Source organism: Phacochoerus africanus, chromosome 5 (genome assembly GCF_016906955.1).
Source record: "Phacochoerus africanus isolate WHEZ1 chromosome 5, ROS_Pafr_v1, whole genome shotgun sequence".
NCBI classification, from domain to species: Eukaryota; Metazoa; Chordata; class Mammalia; order Artiodactyla; family Suidae; genus Phacochoerus; species Phacochoerus africanus.
In genome coordinates, this window is record NC_062548.1 from 73,064,084 (window position 1) to 73,073,109 (window position 9,026).

Genomic DNA, 9,026 nt, shown 5'->3' on the forward strand with positions numbered 1-9,026 from the left:
GCTCCAGGCGCCCAACTGGGAGGCCTCGTGGCACTGAGTACTTTGAGCCTGTCAGGCGCAGAACACCTGGAGAATGTGGGCTTTGGGGATGTTATACTCCATGTAGCTCCTCCTTCTCTGTATATGGAGACACATGTCCATTCACCCAGCCTTCCCTCAGCCCTGCACACGTGCCAGCCGAAATCCCTGCCCCCCAGGGACAGACAGCCTCTTGCTGAGGTGCTCAGAGGGGTGGCCTGGGGATGTTTGGCCTCCCTTTCTCCCCAGAAGGTCGGGGAGATTGGGGGTGAGGCTTGGATGCATCTTATTCAAATAACTGGTGTTGGAGTAAAGATATGCCAGTCACCCTGTGTTTCGTTAGTTTGTATTATGGGGAGTTTTAACATACTTCCCATAGTACAGAGGAGAGCAGTGACTCTCCATGTGCGGATATTCATCATTTCATGACCAATCTGTCTCATCTAAGTGTCTCTTCTTCTTTCACCTCCCCCCTCCATATATTATTTTGAAGCAAATCCCAGACATCATCTTATCATTTTGTCCCAAAGTATTTTAGTATCCCTAAAAGATAGCGTGTCTAAGAAAACTACAAAACCATTATTGCACCTAAAAAAATCCATCAAATATCCAGTGTTCAAATTTCCCTGTCTTATACAGATGTTTTGTTTTACAGTATGTGTGTTTGGGTAAGTTTCAAGAAAAAGAAAATACACCATAAATAGCTGTCTCTTGAGTTCCATATTCTGAATGTCCATTATGGCACCAATACAACATAAGCTTTTTATGCACATATCTTAAACTTTGTTTTCAGGGTGTCAGCGATTCAAATGTATGTTGTTATCCTGAGAATACAAAGGACACAACATGGAAGAAGATTGAGAACACAGCTCCTAGTTCTTAGTCATTAGTGATTGTAGAGATTTTCCTTTTAGTGTTTCCTATGTAATTTCATTAATTTAAAGATGTCCTGCCATGGTTCTGCAGGAGCCAGAGGGAGAGTACAATGAAAAAAAAAAAAAAAAAAATGGACCCAAAGTTAGGAAGAGATAAAAATGGAAGTCAAGGAGAGGGAATATATTATGAGACTAAATGCAAGGATTTCCTTCATACAGAGTGTAAACATCTGTCTTAGCTTGGGTTGCTGTAACAAAATACCACAAACTGGGTTGCTTATCAACAGTGGAAATGAATTTCTTACAGTTCTGGAGCCTGGGAGTCTGAAATCAGGATGTCAGCTTGGCCAGGTTCTGGAGAGATGGCTCTTCTGGTTGCAGGTGGCGGACTTTGTATTTTCACATGGCAGAAAGAGACTAAGCTCGTTTTCTGGCCTCTTATGAGGATATTAATCCCATTCATGAGGGCTCCACCTTTCTGACCTAATTTCCTCCCAGAGCTTTACTTGGTAAAATACCATCACATTAGGGATTAGATAGCAACATAGGAATTTGAGGGGACACAAACATTCAGTCCATACCAGCAGCCAAACAGGTGCCAAGGAAAGAAATTATATCCTCTTGCTTCTGCCTCATGTTACCCATTAATGAGCCCCATAGATGGTGCACATCGCTGAGAAGGAGCGCTCTCCTCTCAGCATTGTGTGCAGAAAGGGAGGTGATGGGAGAGCAACTTGCTTTTGAGATGCTCTAGGTTGATGGGTATCAAAGCCTTCCCTGTGGAAAGCCTGTCAAGTAGCTGGAGCGGTGGCTCTCCAACTTTACAAATGATGGTAGTTGTAACAAATTTCTGTTGAAGATTTGAAAGGATTGGGGAAGAAAAGTTTATGGAAGGGGGCCTTAGAGATAGCCAGGTGCTATGGGAACATGGGTGTTGACTTAAGTGCTCTCAGCCTCCACAGGTCAGGTTAAAAATTCTAAACCCTCTCACTTTAGATTAAATATAGGGCATATACCAAGTAAAGCTTTACTTCAAATGCAGCGATTGGGTGGAGCTACGGGAAAAGGAACACTTCCCTAGAATATTACTTAGACCTTTGCACTTCCTTCATTCAGGCCACAACAAACTGGCCAAAGAGGATGTACTTTTCAACAAACAGAATAGTGGAGTTACCACAGACACAACTCTTAACATAGGAAGAGAGATGTAAGCTCACAAGAGGGTGAGGGGGCTGTGCTCAGCGCTGGATGCAGGGAGAAAGAATGTAGAACCAGGAAAGACAGCTTTCTCCATCCTTTGTCAAAATTCTGGATTAGTAAACACTGAGGCCAGGTGATCCATATTCAGAGAATTGGCTTAGTGGAAAGGGAAATGGCAGGGGTTTTTGGTCCCCTGAAATTGCTAAATAAGACTTTACAAGGAGGCACGTGAGGGTCACGAGACGACCGAAACAAGTTGAGGAATTTGGAAGGTGGAGAAGAGTTTTACTGCTGTTAGAGGTCTTTTCTCCCTGGCCTTGCTGAGCCCTTCACAGTCAGCCTTGAGGTATGGTAAGACCCTCCAGTCCCGCCTTGTTGATGATGGCTGCACAAAGGGAGAATGCCGTAAGCCAGCTGCATGCAATGGGGAAGCTAAGAAAAAGATTGCTCAGTAATTTTAGTTCTGTGGGAGGGAGGAGTTTTCAGCTTCTCCAAGATTTGGGCTCCCAGGGTAATTTGTTTTCAGTTTAATTTTTCATATTCCTGTTATTAGTAGGTTAAGAAAGTAGGATTTTCCCAAGTACTGATTTATAGATGTTTACAAGCCCACGCAAAATGTTCAGTTTTACAAATAACATTCATTGATCCTTTTAAATGTAATTTCAGTCATTAAGTGCAATGATAATATAATGTGGTTAAATTTACACTAAATCTTGTGTATCCTGAACTAGAAGAAGTTGAGCAAGTGTTTTTTGTAACCATGTATGATTTGAGTCAAGTATAGTTTTCCACAATGAACAGGTATTAAGAAATATATTAATAGAACACTATGCCAGATGCTTATTCTGCCATCAGCTTTTTAAGCAATGCCATTCCAGATACTACTGAAAGCATTTATTTTAGAAGCTTTAATCTGTAGTTCCCTGGTGGCCTAGTGGGTTAAGGATCTAGCCTTGTCACTGCTGTGGTGGGAACTTCTGCATGTCATGGCTGTGGCCAAAAAAATAAATAAAAGAAGCTTTAATCTGATCTCAGAAATGGGTTCTCCTACAGCTTGACAAATAGTATGTATAAGTCTCAAAGCTTCTAAATTAAAAAAGCCTTCCAACACTGAAGCATTCATGTGAAACTTAGTTTCTCAAAAAAAAAAAAAAAAAAACTTGCTATCTGAAGAAAATATTTATTTATTTATTTGTCTTTTTGCCTTTTTCTAGGGCCACTTCCCTCGGCACATGGAGGTTCCCAGGCTAGGAGTCTAATCGGAGTTGTAGCTGCCAGCCTACACCACAGCCACAGCAACATGGGACCCGAGCCACGTCTGCAACCTACACCACAGCTCACGGCAACGCCGGATCCTTAACTCACTGAGCAAGGCCAAGGATGGAACCCGCAACCTCATGGTTACTAGTTGGATTCATTAACCACTGAGCCATGACAGGAACTCCTATTTATTTATTTATGTCTCTGAAGAAAATATTAAAATAAATTATTTTGATAAACATTTTTACAAAAGAGTATATTATCTTTTATTAAAGAGAAACACAAGATAATTCACTGTCTTTAATAATCTGTTAGATTGCTGTTGTCTAGAAATGAGAATACATGAAACATGTTTCATAGGGTCCAAGGTGATGTTTAGGTTTCACATATTACATGGTTATAGCTCAGTGGTACAAAGATGTAACACATCATTCTGATATTCAAAAGTCAGAAGGGGAGTTCCCATCGTGGTTCAGTGGTTAGCAAACCCAAGTAGTATCCGTGAGGATACAGGTTCAATACCTGGCCTCACTCAGTGGGTTAAGGATCTGGCATTGCCATGAGCTGTGGTGTAGGTCACAGACTTGCCTCGGATCTGGCATTGCTGTGGCTGTGGTGTAGGCTGGCAGCTGCAGCTCCAATTTGACCCCAAACCTAGGAACCTGCATATGCTGTGGGTGTGGCCCTAAAAAAAAAAAGTCAGAAGGAACTGTGGTTTGCAAGATACTTTAATTTTGTGTGGTCATTAAAGCCCAATAGGTAATTTAGGTATGATAATATAAAGACAGGCAATTAAAATCTCAAATATTACTCTAAAATCAAAGACATGAAAAAACTTTTATTCATATTTCATTTACATTGTTAGAGATCAGGACCTTACTATAGAAAATACTCAGTTACTATATATGATTGCTCCAGAAAATAAGGAAGCTTCAGAAATTATAAAAGGGGTCAAGATCCATAGTAGGTTTTCATCAATGCTTTTCTAGTTTCAATTCTTCATTCATAGTAAACAAGACTCTAACCTCAGCAAACTTCCCTGGATCCTTTCCAATCAAGAAGATGGTATCTTTAACTTGTACTTGACCTTGTCTTCCAGTTGATGGTACCTTGTATCATTTCAGTGATGAACTCTTTGACAAGGCCTTCAAGAATATCCCCCGGCTCAGTATTAGGATTCTGATCATCCCCAAATCCTTACATTGTATGCTGTAATTCTTAAAAAAAAAGTCTTTTACCAGGTTAACTTCTGTACCCCCTCCGCTTTCTTTATTTTCTTCCTCAAAGATGGGGTTTTCTTCCCTACCTTCTCAAGAACATTTTTATTCTTCAGGTCTGTCCTTGATGTCTTGCCAGTGCTATTCAGACCTGGACTCAGTTGTATGGCTGGGGTGCCAGGTTTGGAACAGAGCTGGATGCAGTGCTAAAGTCTCCCCAAGTCATTGCTCAGAGTCATTGTGTCATGACAGGAGCAGGAGGGTCCCACTTAAAAGGAAATCTGCATCACTGCTTCTCTGGTTAGATTTGGATGAGTGTTGGGGCGATGTGATTGCTAATGGCAGTCTCGGAGGACAGAGGGAGAAAAGGGACTTTGTCTCCAGGTGGCGTTAGGAGTAAGCAGAGGCCTCTGGTCCCTTGCTGTCCTGAGTTTAGACATATGTCATCTTTTGGTTGTAATGTTTACATTACTTAACTTGATGATCTGTCTTTCCTTGAAGCCAAGAGTCAACTTGGGATGAATGGCCATTTCCTGAGATTCTTTGTATATCTCAGATACCTGCCTTACCCACTTGAGGTAATTTTGCAAAGGAATGTTAAAGTCAAAGACATCACCCTGAGGTATGAAGCAAATGCCAGTGAAAGCCCTATGTCCAGTGTCATCCTGGAGCCAGATTACAAAATAGAAACTTGAATCTGTCACTGTCTCCTCTGCTGGTGTCTGAGCAGAGAGTGTCACTGATACTTGATACTTGAGTTGATGTAGGCAGTGATTTTAAAGTGATTTGGATGTGAACAGTCTAAGCAGGTTGGTCTGAGTTTCAGCCTTTAGCCACTATTGGAGGCCCCGGGAAGAATCCGGTAGACACTGACATCCAGCTTCATGTGCAGGACAAAGCTTGTACTCTTGACTGGGCTGCTGTCTTGGCTTTGCTCTCCATGCCTATTAAGTTCCCTTTAATCTCTAGGTTCATTCTTTCTTCCTTTTTAAAAAAATGTATGGCCACACCTGTGGCATATGGAAATTTCCGGGCCAGAGATTGAATCTGAGCCACAACTGAGTCTTATGCCACAATTGTGGCAATGCTGGATCCTTTTAACCCACTGTGCCTGGCTGGGGATTGAACTTGTACCTCTACAGCAATCCGATCCACTGCATGCAGATTCTTTTTTTTTTTTTTTAGGGCCGCACCCACAGCATATGGAGGTTCCCAGGCTAGGGGTTGAATCAGAGCTGCAGCTACCAGCCTACTCCACAGCCACAGCAACTGTAGATCAGAGCCACATCTGTGAGCTTCATCACAGCTCAGGGCAACGCTGGATCCTTAACCCACTGAGCGAGGCCAGGGATTGAACCTGAAACCTCACGTTTCCTAGTCAGATTCCTTTCTGCTGCGCCATGACAGGAACTCCCTGAAGTCAGATTCTTAACCCACTGCACCACAGCAGGAACTCTAGGTTCTTGCTTGCTTGCTTTTCTCTAATAATTTGCTGAAGGAACTATTTCTCAGAGTCTATTCTTTTTTCCTTAAATGCCTCCTCATGATGTTAATAAATTCCTCTACCTTTCACATTTCCTGTGAATTATTAGTTAGACTAGTTAGATTTAGAAGAGTGATTCTCCAGGTGTGGTCCCCTGACCAACGACATTAGCCTGGGGACTTGAGGGAGATGCTAATTCCTACTCCCCCAGAGAGCCTGGCCATCAAGGTCACCATCTCGGTGAGGCCTAGCATCCCATTTTTGTGAACTCACTCACTGAAGTAGAAAGGTCAAAATAGCTGGAGTGGGAAGGATGAAATACTGGGGAAGGTAGTCTTGATGGAATGACACGCAGAAATTTCTTTTTTTTTTTTTTTCCTAAAAATTAGAAATTTGGAGTTCACATCGTGGCTCAGTGGTTAACGAATCCAACTAGGAACCACGAGGTTGCGGGTTCGATCCCTGACCTCGCTCAGTGGATTAAGGATCTGGCGTTGCCATGAGCTGTGGTGTAGGTCACAGACACAGCTCGGATCCCGAGTTGCTGTGGCTGTGGTGTAGATCAGAGGTTACAGCTCTGAAATCGACCCCTAGCCTGGGAACCTCTATATGCCATGAGAGTGGCCCAAGAAAATGGCAAAAAGACAATAATAATAATAATAATTAGAAATTTGATTTTTTTTTGGCATTATGTCAGAGTAAATGGAATGAAATGGTGGGTTTTTTGGTTAAACAGTTAAATTAGCTGACAACGTACTTGGGAGACTATGATTGTTAATGGTCCAATGTTCCCTTCCTTTCTTGGAGAAATGAGGAGCCAAGTATTCATTCTCCCTTAATGCTTAGGCCATCAAATCTTTTTTTTTTTTTTTAATGATTTTTATTTTTTCCATTATAGTTGGTTTACTGTGTCTGTAAATTTTCCACCATGCACCAAAGTGACCCAATCACACGTACATATATACATTCTTTTTCTAGGCCATCAAATCTTGACACTTTTCTAAAAGACATGGTAGCTCAGATATGGAGGACCCTCCTCTGGAGTTTAGGTTTGCCTGTGTACTTGGCAGCCAAGGGCACTTGGCTTAGAAAGATCCTTGGCTGCATCCTTCACCTGCAGCAACAGCTTGTCAGTTTCCCATGAAGAGTAAAAGCTGGGCCTGTTTTTTTTTTTTTTTTACAGAAAAGCCCCTCCTGATCTTAGTGGAAAGGGTCAGCCCAGGACTGGCCTCCTGGCAGGCAGTCAAGTCTTAGACAATTGAGCAAGGATCGATTGGTGGAACTTCACTTTCATGAACTTAGAGAGTAAACACAACCTACCAACCAAGTTGTGAAATCAAACTTTGTTTTCCAAAGCCCCAGTATTTAACATAAATTACTTTAAATCTATCTTGATACTCCTTTGTACAAAATGCAAAGGATCTTGCATAGTTAACACTCATAGAATTGAACCCTGAAAGAGAATGGATTTTATTATATATAAATTTTTATTACTATTATTTGCTTTTTAGGGCCGCACCCATGGCCTATGGAAGTTCCCAGGCTAGGGGTCGAATCGGAGCTACAGCTGCTGGCCTACACCACAGCCACAGCAATGCTGGATCCGAGCTGCGTCTGTGACCTGCACCACAGTTTACGGCAATGCCAGATCTCTGACCCACTGAGCGAGGCCAGGAATTGAACCCACGTCCTCACAGAGACAACATTGAGTCCTTACCCAATGAGCCACAATGGGAACTCCAATATGCTAATTTTATTTATTCATTATTGATGTGTTGTTCAATTACAGTATTAGTTTCAAGTGTACAATTAAAATATAGTGATTCAATACTTTATAGATATAAATTTAAGTGTATACGTTTTAAAAAGTGAATTAAAAAAAGAAAAGGATCACTCAGATTAACAGAATGATAAAACATGACCACCGCTTGTTAGAATTTTCCGACATATTAACACAATGATATTGGAAATTAATTTTTCAGTGGAAGAAAATCCTCTTTCTCTATTTTGGAAGGTAGGTAGTTGGGCTCCTGTTTTAAATAAAGATATTCCCGAAAAAGAAGCATGCCCTGGAGTTGCTGTTATGGCTCAGTGGTAATGTGAATCCAGCTAGTAACCATGAGGACAGGGGTTAGATCCCTGACCTTGCTTAGTGGGTTAAGGATCTGTGTTGCTGTGAGCTGTGGTGTAGGTTGTAGATGCAGCTCAGATTCTGTGTTGCTGTGGCTGCGGTGTAGTCTAGCAACTGTAGCTCTGATTTGACCCCTATCCTGGGAACTTCAATATGCTGCATGTGCAGCCCTAAAAAAAAAGAAAGGGAAAAAGAAAGAAATATGCCCGCTCACTTAAAGTCAGTCGGGGGCAGAGTGAAAAGACTGGAATTTACCTATCCATTCTACTCCTGATAGACATTCAGGTTGCTTTCATGTTTGAGCACCTACAAACGGTGTTGTGTAAACATTCTTGTTTGTGTGCCCTGGAACACACATACACAAGTGAAAGTACTTGGTCATTCAAGTATGTGTATTTTCATCTTTATTAAACATTGTCACATTGTTTTTACATAGTGGCTGTATTGGTTTACACCCCCACCAGCAGGCTGGGTTCCCTTGGTTGGATTCAAGCGTATCCCCTTGGGGGGTGGGGGGGCGGGTAGACGAGTCTTGGGAAAAATGAGGAAGCCAGGCATGGGAGAGCCTTGGGTGCCAGTCCAAGGAGTTTAGACGTTATTTGACTGCCCTGGGAAGCCACTGTCGATACTGGACCAGGAAACAAAATGCAAAAATGAGGTTTTAGGAGTTCTCAATTGTGTTGTAGGGGAGAGTGGTGATGGTGGTGGGGTTGGGTTAGGCCAGCAGCAGGATGCAAGTTCAGAGAAGAGAGGAGAATATTTGCGTGGAGAAGGCAAAAAGGGGGAACTGAGCAAATGCCAGGGGGCAGAGAACCAGAGCATCCCAGATCTACCAACTCTTG

The 9,026-nt window shown here is 42.2% G+C and overlaps 2 pseudogenes; both read right to left on the minus strand.

Annotated features, from left to right (window-relative positions):
* Window positions 1-4,304: 4,304 nt before the first annotated feature.
* Window positions 4,305-4,654, minus strand: LOC125128453 (transcription initiation factor TFIID subunit 13-like; annotated as a pseudogene).
* A 61-nt stretch (window positions 4,655-4,715) lies between these two features.
* Window positions 4,716-5,512, minus strand: LOC125128454 (adaptin ear-binding coat-associated protein 1-like; annotated as a pseudogene).
* Between the last annotated feature and the right edge of the window lie 3,514 nt (window positions 5,513-9,026).